Source organism: Chaetodon auriga, chromosome 7 (assembly GCF_051107435.1).
Source record: "Chaetodon auriga isolate fChaAug3 chromosome 7, fChaAug3.hap1, whole genome shotgun sequence".
Classification (NCBI taxonomy): domain Eukaryota; kingdom Metazoa; phylum Chordata; class Actinopteri; order Chaetodontiformes; family Chaetodontidae; genus Chaetodon; species Chaetodon auriga.
Genome location: NC_135080.1, coordinates 1833124 through 1847032, shown reverse-complemented (window position 1 = coordinate 1847032; position 13909 = coordinate 1833124).

Below are 13909 nucleotides of genomic sequence, written 5' to 3'. Positions count from 1 at the left end.
AGAGAGAGAAACAAACATCAAAAGAAGATTTCCATGAAGAGCAGAGAGAGGAGGAGACATCTAAAGAACGATGAAGGAGACGCAAAGAAAGGACTCTTTAAAGAACATTTACACTTTCATGCACAAAGGAAGAGAAGAGAGGGAAGAACAACAAAGACAATAAGATAAAAACTAATCTCTGCATTAAAAAACCATTTAACCAAAGAAAAGCAGGAGCAGAGGCGGAGCGAGAGGAGAGAAATGTGAAAATCGATGGAGGAAGCTTCATGTTAAACAGCTGATTTCTGCTAATGAGGACAGATTAAAAAGGACGGTCGAAATCGATGCAGCGGAGGCTGACGAGCGCTGACTTTCAAAGAATCATCAAGCTACATCTCTTCATCAGATCCTCTCTGAACGTCTTTCATTCCTTCAGTCACATCGCAGGCTTTCCCTCCTCGACATGTAGCACCGGATGAAAGTGTGATGTCGTCATGTCTGTCTTGTGCTGTAACTAACTGTAGGTAGTAAATACACCTACTGTCACAGCACCAACCCTTTATGAACACATTAATCATTTCAGCAGCCCCCCCCCCGTCCTGTGGTCCCTGTCCTGGACTGAGTGAACGTCTGCAAGTATGAATCAGATGAAGAGCAAAAAGTTTTGTAGGGAAGCACAAAAGTAGTTCAGGAAAAAAAAGGTCCACTTTAAGCTCTTGAGGACTAATGACATCATTATTTTCTCAGACTTGGCAAAGATCCTCCATCGCCACAGAAGACGTTACACAACAGTTTTTACATGCTGAGGAGTCGTTTGAGCAGAATAAGACAAATGAAGTGAAGCAGAGGAGGAGGGAGGGATCGAACAGCTGCACGTTTCACCACTCGTTCACCCTTTCACACTCACTCACTGCGGGGTTCAGTGCTCCTGGACACTTTGACGTGCAGGTGAGGATCCAAGCAGCCGGCGCTGCCTCAGGAAGCACAGGTCGACTGATGTGAAGCGTTTAATCCACCCACTGTAAAACATCCTGAAACACTTCTTCAGTACGAGTGAGAATCATTACACACCTGCTGGTATTAAAATCACTTCTCACTTCATTTGAATTTAATCTGAAGCACAAACCTGCCAAAGCGCCGCATTACAGTTCCCTGCCTCGCTAATAGAAACTGCTGCTATGATTCAGAGATTCCAATGAGCTCCATTCATCAAACTATCAATGAAAGTGCAGGAGCGCCCTGGACATCGTGCTAACGCTAACCACGACCACGACCACGGCGGATTCATGTGAGAGACGTTCTGGAGCCTCACTGTAAGAAAGTATGAAGCTCAAATGATCAAACAGAGATTTTCTTTTATGCATCTGAGGCAAGAAAAGCTCTTAAATCACTGAATTACAGAAACATATGATGCACACGATCAAAGCACGACCCGCCTAAACCGGACCAATACAAAAGAAGAGTTAGCTAACATAACAAACGAGCTTTTCACTCACGGCATGTGAACTTAATTTGATTATTTTAGTCCTGACGCAGCAAAACGCACCACGGCTGGAGCTTTTGAAGTAACTGCTGTATGTTACTGTGTCGTCCCAGCGCTGTCAGGCTGAATTCTGCCTCCTCGGTGCTTCTCTGAACCCTGCTGCGGTTTAAAGCCAGATCTTAATGTCCTTCGTGCAGAGGGGATGTTATAAACAGTCTGTGATGAGTCTAAAAGCTCCTGCGAGGCTTCCTCCTCACTGAAGTCACCCCTGAATGTCCCTGTACTGTCAGGCTGCATTTGCACATCTCCTGGGCGCTCTGCACCCACATCTGACTTTCAAATATTTGGAAAAAGCTTCATGTCTTACATCTCTTTCCTCATTTCCCCTCACTTCCTCTTATGGTGATACATGAACACATTCATCTTTACACGACTTCAGCATTTCACTGATGTCCCAGTCCAGGGTCACTTCAAGGATCAGTTTACCCAGATCACAAAAAACATGTTTTCTCATTTCCCCCTTGTGGTATCAGTGCACGGAGAGTTTCAGGAGATTCCTGCTGCTACTCGAAGGACACGAATGCAGCAGTCCTCAAATATGTGATTTCATAAGTTCATCCTTGACTTTTCTTTTGATGATGACTTCTATCTTCACCAGCCTGGGTTGGATTTGTGCAACCGGTTCTGATTCCCAGACCTCTGCCACTCCCTCAGCACCTGTATGAGACACACCAGGCTATCTGCCATATTGTCCACAGCGATATTCAGAGCAGCTGCTTCAGCCGTCCAACACGTTCTCGTCCCAGCGAGGCACACAGATCGATGTAGCTGCTGCTCATTGTAGATGGAGGGATGTGCCTTCTAATGCAAACAGCTGGTGGTCCGTGATTGGCCTCGTCTGAACTATATCTGTCTGGAATGCTCTTTGTCCCTCAGTTTTACAGCATGTGGGAGTTCTGTCTACGTTTGCTGAGCGGTGTTTCGTCCTACACACCTGCCTACAGGAAACTGAAGGTGTGCACAGCCTTTACAGTCCAGACCACCGCGGTGACGCTGAAGTGGTACAGCAGCGGTCTCTGAATTCAAAGTGTGACCAGCATGGGGAAAAATCGCTGCATGAGGAACAATCCAGTCACACTCTTATGCATTTGCATCTGGCATTTATTGGTTCTGTAGCTGTTGGCTGTGTGTTGTGTTCATGATCAGATTTTTCAAAGGCACCACTCAGTGTGTGCTTTACTGAGGGATGAGAGCAGCTTGTTCTGTGAGCCAGAGGAGGTGAGACAACGTTTCAGTGACGATGACTTGATGATTTCTACTGGTGGTGATGCTCTAACCTCACTGATTTGTGGACATTTAAATCAAATTAATGTTTTGTTGCAGCAGGATTCAAGCTGCACACTGAAGGATGTTAATCAGTCAATCAGTGAATCAGTGAATCAGTGAATAACACGTCCATTCTCTTTGCATGTTGCATTACAGGATCACAGCGTCCATCACTATCAAACTTAAATATTCATCTTCTGCAAGCTCTCATACATTACATCCACTTTATTTGAGTTAATAAATTACACTCACTTTATTATTTATCACCTGATCCTTGGTCCCATTCACAAGTTACATCCAGCTAAATTGGGCTGTTCGGCTGTTTTCATTGATTTCTTGCGAGCTGACAGCCGTGCTTCATTGCTAACATGTTAGCAAACAACTGGCCACATGTCCAACATTGTCTCGTCAAACTCCTGAGAAAAGATCGGTTCCTCTGTCTTCAGCACCTATTCTTCACCTGTGTCCATCTGCTGAGCAGCTAATGCACTGTGGCCTCATCAGAGCCTGTTAACTGAAAACAGCTGCTGCTAAAAATACAGGGCCTGAACCAGCCAGCGAATGTGCCATGAAACTGACACTGTGAGCGAAAAGAGGCTAAAAAGCTGCATGGAGGTGCAGAGTTGGCTCTAATTCTCGGTGGGTTTGCGCCCACATGTTATTTAATTAGCCGTATGATTAAAGCAGCAGTGCATTTTCCACGAACGCGGCTCAGGTCTGATGTGCATCGTGTGCTGCGTGCATTCATACATTGTGTTAAAGCGTGTGGCCCTCCTGATCCAGATGAGATGTCTCACTAAGACACAGCAATGCGTGTTAATATCAGGTGTAGCGATCAGCAGGCCCGGCGATGTTTCTGTGAAGTGTGAGCATGAGCAGAAGCCACAGTGAGACTCCCTCTATAGCCCACAGTCACAACATCGCCGCTGTATGCTTTGTGTAATGACAGTGTTCAATCTCTTTACACAGCGATTAGGTTGATGGATTTTGTTATTAAAGCATATTTTGTAAAGCCCTAATGAGATTTGTAATCAAATGAGCACTGGCCTTATTTAACAGGCTCCACATCAATAATTTATCACAGCATCTGAACATCAAACAGCTCTTTGAGCCGGTGTTGGTATTTCTAACCTCCACTCCTCCCCTCCTCTCTCCGCTCTCTCCATCTCTCCTTCTTTCAGCCTTGTCACGACCACTTATTTCCTCCTCAGAAGATGAAAAATAACATCACAAATATTTTCCGAGGCTGTGGTCGTGCAGCAGCCTCCCAGAAAATTTCCTGGCCAGTGTTTTGCTGTTGCTCTTTGGCTAAAGTGTTTGTCCGTTTTGCAGCTCGTTATGAATACATTAAGAGGCGTCAGGGTCTGCAGAGTTCACAGCAATGAAACGCTTCTGTTGGCTCTCGCCTCCTCCGTCAGTCTCCTCTCATCCAGCTTGATTACTTGGGGAGAAAGATGAAGAACAAGACTAGAAGTCGGCGGCCTCAGCGGCGTCCTGTCGTTACGCACCAGAACACAACACTGCTGGGATGATGCAAATTAAAGACAAAACTTTCTTAAACTGTCTGTGTTCATTCTTAGATCATTACTGCTCAGGGAGAAAATAATGGACAGTTTGTCAGGAGGGTGGCAGCAGGGAAAAGGCCGTGTCATCAGCTGCAGCAAGAGGGTTTCATCTCTGTGTGGTGGCAATTTTATCAGCGAGATCAGCTTGTTTGTCTGACCACAGAGTCAGAGTTCTTGCCCTGACAGCAATAGCAGACCACACGCTGGCCAGTGACCAATCTGCCATCGCTCATCATGTTCTATGTGTTTACAGACGTGTGCAGAGGAGCATCCGTGCTCACGTGGGTCAGTGTTACAGGACATGTCACAGAAGTTGCCAAACTAAGCACGAGAGTCAAACCAGTCAAACCTGGTTCGTCATTTCTCATGACTCATAGGCCTGTCAATACTCTGACTGGCCAATCTGGTCTCTCTGAATCAGCAGTTTTATACACATGATTTTGCAGCATCTTTGCCAAAAAGCGTATTTCTCCTTTGTTAGTGCAGAAACTTGCGCCTTACTTAATTCTGCTTGTAATGATGAATGAGTTTGTAAACAGCTGTGTAATAAAACAGCTAATGTACAGAGACCAGGCCATTAACGCAGAATCGGCCCCTTCAGGCCACGTCTGCCACTGAATCAACCCGTCAGGCCTTATTTAACTATAACTGACTAATGTGCTGCACTTTTCCCATTACACATAGACAAGAAACAACATTCAGATATTTGGCTGACTTCATTCATAGGACATGCTGTAAAATCAGGCTCAAGAACTGATGAAGGTTTTGGCTTCTGACGCCCAGCAGCTACATGAAAAGAGAAAGATGTCAGGTTTTCCCAACAGCACGTGAACACACCGCCTACTTGACATGATTAGAACTGTAGAACCACAGGTTACCACAAGCCATCACATCGCAGTGAAGAGAGACAAGAACAAGTTTTATTCTGAATTAGAGAGTTAAAAATATCTGTTTTCCTTTTTCCACATCAAACGAAAGCACGGTGGCATTTAGGGGCTTTGGAGACGTAGCACAAGATTTAAAAGTACGGCCACGTAAGAGAAAGAATAATAACAGAAACGCAGACAAGAGTTCATGACAGAAATAAATATATTTTTAATTTCACCTGTAACCGTACAAGCAAAGAGTTGAATTATTGAGTGTGACAGCGCAGGGACATTCAGGGACGACTTCAGGAAGCAGGAAGCCTCGCAGGAGCTTTTAGACTCATCACGGACTGTTTCTAACATCGCCTCTGCTTACAGGCTCTGAGATCTGGGTTCAGACCACAGCAGGGTTCAGAGAGGCGGAGAGGAACCAGGATTCAGCCTGACGACACTGAGACGAGTGCAGCAGCAGTCACTTAAAACACTCCAGCTGTGACATATTTTACTGCATCAGGACTCAATGATTCAAACGGGGTCTGGATAATCTGCAGGGCGTACAATGATCAATGCCCTTTTAGAGTCATTTAAATTAAATTAGGGATGTACATAACTGGTACACATGTGCAACAAAAATCAGAAATGTGCAGCATCAGTTGTTTCAAAATGCGCCTTTGCGTACTGTGTGATTGAGATTATCCACAGTGTGTCTAACAACAGAGAACTCGCCTCGGGTTGATCAAACTGGGTGCAGACGGACTCGTGAAGCTCCTCCGTGATGCTGATTCTGTGTACAACCACACTGTACTAGAACTCCAGCCACTGGCTGCTGTGGGGGATTCCCTTGTGCACTTCAGCGTGCTGCACACCCTCCAGAACTGTTCAAGATCAGCTCGGCTCCTCACTGTGAGACATTTGTCAAGCTGCTGCAGTTTTATTTACAAGAAGGTGGAGCAAAAAATACTGCTGTGCTGAAGAAGCTGCTTCAAAGAAAGGACTCCACCTCTCGGCACTGGGAAGTCTCACTGTATCTGTGGCGTACATGAAGATATGAAGGCTGTCGAAGGTATCACGACCACTGGCTGCCGTTCAAACAGAAGTGGATACGAGCGACCTGCAGCGGATCTGCACAGGAAGTTTTCAGGCTTTTCTGGCCGATGTGTGTAACATTGGCAGGATTTTGAAGACAACCTCCAACAGGTTTCAAAAGGAAAGAGGAAGAGTTTGAAATCAGACATGACTGCTTCAGGTCATGTGATCATTTTTCCTCAGGAAGCCCAAGAGCTCCACCATCTGCTGCTCTTTCCAGGCCTATCCACAGATGTTTGATGATGCTGAGGTCCAGGGACTGTGAGGCCACTGCAAAACCTTCAGCTTCAGATTTAATTTAATTGAATCCGTTCTTCCCTCCTCTGAAATGCTCCTCTTCCATGAAGCTCATATTTGTGGCCAGTCGAACAGAGCGCCACCGCTCCAGAGTGACGGTGTTCTCTCAAAGTTCTCTTGGTCTTCCAGACCTCATCTTGACCTTCACTGTTCCCATTAACTGCCATTTCTTAATTACATTACAAGCTGAGGAAACAGTTACCTGGAAACGCTGTGCTGTCTTTATTTAGCCCTCTCCTGCTTTGTGGGCATCAATTATTTAAATGTTGACAGTGCAGGCAGCGAAGAGGAGCCCAGGGCTGCTGATTGTTGGGACGAGGTTTGAAGAATCAGAGCATCTATAAAGCCCTTACGTTTGTATGACATGGGCTTTCCTAACGATGAATTCGAGCGAGCCATAGCACTAATAAAGAATAGAAAAGGCAACTGTTTGGGTCCAGTTGATTAATCTTAGTTGAAACGTAAGGATTTGCTGAGTTTCTCTGCTTCACAACATTGTAAATGGGATATCTTCAGGTTTTGGGCTGTTGACAGGACGAGAAGTCAATGTGAAGATGTCACGTTGGAAAGGTAAACTGTGTGTGGTTTGACTAACCTGCTGCCTGACAATACACAACAAACTGCTGTTATTCACAGAAACTTTGACTCAGACTGGCTCCTTATTCCCATCAGCACCCACGTGGTCTGAGTGGAGTCATAGCTGCAGGGGCATAACGCTCGGATGCAGCCTCGTTTCAATGTTTAGCACCAACGCAGAAATAGTGTGGCCTTTACGTCGTGAGGCAGAAGGTGTGGGGGAGTGTGGTGGATGGTGTGCAGCATATCTGACAGACATTCAGTTCATCTTCACCATAACTACATTTCAGGTGCCTGACTTAAACCATACCTTACCCACTGTTGATCTGCCGTAACCACAACCTTTCAACCCAAACTATTTCCTCATCGTGTCGCAGCACAAGAAGCTCGATGTCCAGCTGTCCATCACGATTTAAGTCACCGCTTTGTTCATCAGAGACTAACATTTCACAGCAGTTTGGGCACCGGAGCTGCAGGAAAAACCTCTTTTCATCATGAGCTCTGTGACAACAGCGAGATTAATAAACCCCAATTTATAAATCTCATGCAGCACAATCAAGATGTCCATGTCGCCCTCTCCGTCCTGCTTGGAGGATGCTCTGTGCCTGTTAGTGTGCACTTCTGCCTTATTTGTATGTTATGCCAGCGTTCGTTTTGAATGTGTCCTTCATTTATAGCCGCGGCTTTCACCGATAAGCAGAAAAATGTCAAAGCGTCAGTACATTAGCGTGTGTCCTTTAGTCTGTGCTATCATTGACTTTTACAGCTCCTGATACACAGAGGAAAAAACAGACCTTTGTGTGTGTCCTGAGATGGTTCTCATTGGCCACGATAAGCATAATAAAATGTCAGCTTACCCATGAATCCTGCTTGTGTTGCCTGTGTGTCTGCTGAGATAGAACATGGGCAAAATATGCATTAAACAAAGCGGAGAGGCTTACGTTTGGATTACCGTGCTGCTGTACTGCACTTTCTCCAAAGTACAGAATAAATTGTGGTAAATTCAAGGCTGACTTACACATGCAGGGGCACTGGAACATTTTCTCCCTTTATCTTGTTTACTGTGACATATTGAAGATGCCATGGGTCTGTGCGGCTCACAAAGCTCTGACAGTCATTTGCAGAACATTTTCCTGCCTTCTCTCTTTCACTTTGACGATGTTGACGATGTGCCACAATCGCTGAGGCTCGTTAACATTCCTGCCCTTCACCGTCGCACATCATGCAGGTTGTGTTAGTTATGGTTCATTGTGAAGTTTGAGGTCTCTCAGTGAAGTTATGCTTATTGAACTTTAAGGCACCACAATCACCAAGTCTGACATAAGATAAGATAAGATAAGATAAGATAAGATAAGATAAGATAAGATAAGATAAGATAAGACTTTATTTGTCTCGCACCGGGGAAATTCTCCTGTTCCTGAAGCAGAATGAGAAAGCAGAGGCAGAAAAACGGAACAAGTAGAAAATATACAATAAAAAGATAATCAAATCCACTGCAGAAGGCTGTGCACATTATGACAAAGAGTACAATCTCAAAGGATTTGCAGAAGAAGTTGCAGACATGGAAAATGTAAGTTATCCGACTGATCCCAGCAGAACGGAACAGGTTTAGTACTGACATTAAAGTCTGAAACACATTCAGGGATAATTCATTTCGGTCCAATCACAAACATATCAGAGCAATAAGAAAACTACTGGAACTGAGATTTGAAACGTCCAAATCTCATTAAAGCTGGAACACTGCTCGGCTGTATCATCACTGAGGCTGAGTCCTGGTCCTCTGCAGGAAATCAAGCACATTTCCAGCAGGGTTTGGACTTGGCTGTTGTCACGACTTGTGTTTGTGATTTTCACGGACTCATGTCGAGTTGCAGCTGAGGTTTGGGGAGTGTTTTTGTTTAGCGGCCTCACGATTGCATCTCTGCTTTCTGCACGTGATGCAGTCTGCAGACATCCCCGCGGAGGTTGGAGGTGAGACAGTTCAGCATTTGGTCTTGGCACAGGTCGTGCTGGTCTTGCTAAGTCTAAGAGGTCTTTTTACCTCTAAGTTACTTACAGTCCTCACCTGAAACCAAGGTGAACTCAGCTCACTTTGCACCATCACTTCACTGGCTGCATCTCTGCACTCTGCCCGACCATCTGACCTTCAGACCTGAAAATCAATTGTGAATGTTACAGCAAGCCAGTGCAGAGCAGCTAAAACTGGACTCCTGTGCTCTGTCCTCGTGCTTCTGGTTAACAGACGAGCTGCAGAGGGGGATGATTCTGTGGTGGACAATCTCAGAACGTGATTTTAGTCGATCCTGGTGTTTATCCTACGAGCCATTGAAAAGGTTGATCTGAAGGAAAGAGAACCATCTGTGATCTGTTGTACAACCTGCTCAAAAAGATGTTTTGTCTCGGCTCACGCCGGGGGAAATATTCTTATCTCTTGTGTTTAGGCCTGTGGGGGAGATATGCGTCAAACTTTAGCGTGCTGAGGTGAACGGCATTCTGGGATTTGAGATCATATTCTTCAAGTTTCTGCTCCACAACACACGAGATGAGGAGGGAATATCACAGGCACCCAGTGGAACGTTTTAACATTACAAGTTCATGAAATATTAAAAGCAACATATACAGGTTATTGACCCCATAAGGAGCCATTTCTAAAGGTACCTGTCAGACATGGAGGCAACAGAGAGGAAGAAAACACGTTGACCTTTTCATCTTAAAGAGCTGCACAAATCAACTTCTGCTCATGAAATATTTAAAAACAGAATCATGCCAAACGTGTGTGTAATGTATGTTGGTGACTTCCACCATGGTAGTCTCGTGTGTTAGCATGCTAACAGTTTCTAATCAGGATTAGTAATTATGATGCACAGATTGGAAGGATTAGGGGATCTAATATTAAAGGCTTAGGCCATCAGTGTTTTTCAGTGCTGCTCAACCACGTTTGGCTTCTTCTTCAGGGTTACGGTGAAGTACGAGGATATTGTTTGAAGTTGAAGTTAAAGAATACTCTCCTCCGCTTCCACTAATGGATTTTGTAAACGTCGCTCCCTGCATACTTGCAGAGAGCTGCTAGGACGTCCTCCTGTGCCTTCCAGTGCAGGCGGGGTTGACGAGCATGCCTGAAGGACAGCCTCACGGAAGTGTTTCACATTCCTCAGTCGTGCATTTGACCAGCAACATCGCGCAGCTCCAGAGCCAGAGAAACCTGTTGAAAGGGACAGGAAGCAGGACAGAGGACATGCCGGGCCTTGGGTTGTCACAAACACACACAAAGAACAGGCATCAGCATATCGTTCTTAATGTTTGAAGTAGTTATTAGAGCCCTCTAGTGTCAAGTTTAATGAACTGACAAAGTTTTCTGAGACCTTTTAGCAGTGTCTCCCCCCATGAGAGGGTCAATTATCACTGAGTTTAAATACACCTTCCAGACAGGAAGTATCTCCGCTAAATAAGACATCACCCGTGAGACGACCACGGCCACGAGGACAACGATAATTATAAAGATAAAATCAAAATGACTAATCCTCTCAATGTTTGCATGATAATCACTAATTGTTATTCCAGAGATAAGATACAAATGACTAATCCTTCCAAGTTTAACACAATATATTCTAAATACTGAATACAAACCACGAAAGCGTCCAAGAAAATGATCTCGCCTGTTCTCGTCTGTCCTTTTCTGTATGTCAGGGTATATTTTTGATGGATTGTCCAGGAGGAAAAGGAGAGGATGTGATGTTTTACTCCACAAAGTCTATTCCACAAAGGCTCAGCTTTGACTGTCGCGTCCATCCTCGTGGTTGCCTTTGTTATTTACCTGTTCATGCACCTGTTGAGTCAGTAGTGATGTTTTTTGGAGGGTAACATGAACATCTGTCTGACTGTTACAGGGTCCATCCTGATGTTGTCTTTCTCACTGACCTGTTGTAGAAAATGTTTGTTGAGTTATTGTTCAGCCGCACTCATCGTCAGCGTTTAGCATGTGAAGTCTTCTTTGATATTTCTTACCTTCAAGGCTAACAGGATCAGATAAAATGGGAATCAACCTAAATTCCAAAGCTAAAAATCACAAAATCAAATTCCAGGAGTACGAATGACTTTCAGATAATGATTCTAATGAATGAAAACAACCTAATCAATCAAAAACATGGAAATCAAAATCTCAAGAAAATGATCCACCTGTTAAATCAATACAAATACTGACGAGAGATTTTTCACACTGTCTCAAATTCCAACAACAATATGCAAATGAGTATTAATTGTTAATTATTGGAATTATTACCAAATGACAAAAGGCTGGCATTTTGTACTAAACCCAATTAAAAATTAGCATTAAATCTTAATTAAAGAAATAATGAAAGGATATTTTACACTCTGCCAAATTCCAAGAATAACATATGCAAATGAGTGTTAATTTCAATTAAGAAAATGTGATTTTTTTCCCTAATTTTTGTCCTAATAATTGATTCAGTCCACAAAGTGCATCATGCAGCAACAGCGCCCCCCCCAAAGAGGTGGTACTGCAAGCCAAAGCACGAAATTGGAAAGTTCGATGATAATAATAATAATAATAATAATAATAATAATAATAATAAATGAATGTGGTTTGACTGTGGAGAAAGATTCTTCTTGCAGAGAGACACTGAATGAATCTGATAACTATAAACATCACGTTCTTAATCTCCTTCCTGCCTCTCTTCGTGCCACAGCTTCGTTCTGCAGCAGCTTCGTGTTTTTTGTGTTAAATGGTCGCATGTCGCAGCAAGTGGCATCATGGGAGATGAGACCAGAACATTAGGCATGCACACACACACACACACACGCACACACACACACACACACAGGATGCAGAGTGGCTTCAGTGCTTGAACACCGCTCATCTCTGAAATATTTATGTGTTCATTCTGCAGGTAAAGGGAGAGGATGAGGGATGAGGAGCAGGAGGAGACCAGAACAAAGAGGAGAGGTAAGAACGGAGGAGAAAGAGAGAAATAAGGGAGGAGAAAGGAGAAGTTAGGAGAGATAATAATAATAAATAATAAAATCCAATCTGATTTCTTTGTCAAGTGATGTCAGCCTCTTTCCTGCTGTCCACCCTTTAAACATATGAAGAAGATGGACAAATATCACAGCACATCATTACTTTAATCAAGCATGTAAACAGGAACATAAGTGGAAAATTATCATTCATTAGACATGTAAACGTCTTAGTAGGAATATTGCCTTTGTCCAAAAAAAAGATAATATTTTGTGCACGTAAGCGCAGTCAGTGCCGGACTTTCCTGACAAGCTTCCAGTCAAACACAGCTGGACATACGAGTGACCTGCGAGGCAGAAATGTGAGCTTTTCTAACCTGAAACAAAGAAGCTGCTGTGTTTGACTCAGCAGAGACAGAATCCACAGTGACGTGAACTCAACATGAGTTCAGCCTGCAGCCGCTGAGGTGAGAACTTATTGTCCATCCTCATCGCGAATGTTCGACCTGGAAAAGGACGTAAACGTCCCTCATGATCACTGCAATATATTAGTCACATTATTGTCTCTTCATCATGATGTGTCTTCACGTCTACGTGGTCAATGAACGTTGCCACGTGCCACATATACGTTTGAAGATGTGTATGTTTTCACACATGGGGGAGCGTTGTGATCTACCAACAGTTCATTCTCCACCACCATCGACTATAACAAGACGATCATGTTTGACATGGACATTGAGCTTTTCTTCATGCAGACTTCTGTAAGTCAATCAAATATCTCTTCCAATGTGTTGAGAATAGTTGCTGCATGTAAACTGTTTGCAGCAACCCCAGTGAGAGCAGCTGATACACGGGTCTGTTTGTGTGGACGAAAGGTCAAAACTCACAGAAGAAGCCACACTTTGAAAAACACCCGTGCACGTGAGGGCGAGGTATTATCCTGCATGTGGCCTCATGAGTAGCTTGACCTATAACTTCACTTTCAAACAAATGTTGGACACAATCAGAGCTAACCTTCTCACCTGGAACAGCCTGCCAGTTATCTACATCACCTGCATCACACATGCAGAAATGTTCGAGTGGATGGCGGCCCAGAAACCCAGTTTACTTTTGCAAATACATATTTTAAAGTCACTTTTATTCGTCATCTACGTTGTGTTGTTCTGTTAATTAAGGTGTTGTGTTAGGAGCAGGGTCAGCTGTGACTTATGATGCGTCAGTTAAGGTGAAAGAGTAGCTGCAGCACAGACGGCATCGCAGGAACGTCACTGTGGGAGCTCACTGAAAGAAGCACAGGGAGGCTGAATGTGTGTCAAACCAGAATCCTCATAAAAAAACAAAACAAAAAACAATCACCATCATGATCAGAGTTGATTTTCCAGGCGGGTGCAGTCTTAAGGAGAAGAAAGGCTTGGCTGAGCAGTGACAGAGGAGCGGGATGTTTATTGCTGTACAGCTCAGATGCTCGCCAATTTGCTGTGTTTTTGTGCAGAGCGCGTTAACGGCTCCAGATTATCTCACAGAGACAGCGCATGAAGATAAGTGACAAGTGTTGTTACAGAAAACTTGCTCGGCCCACAAGGAGGAGGAGGAGGGCAGGAGTAACAATACACTTAGCTGCTTAAGGATCAAAAGTTGCATTTTGTAGCTGTGAAGTCTTACATCAGCGGCACTGTAAACAACCCAAAGAGGACAGAGGGAGGAATCAGCAGAGAGCGCCAGAAGAGATGAAAGAGTGATGAAGACATCGCGGACGA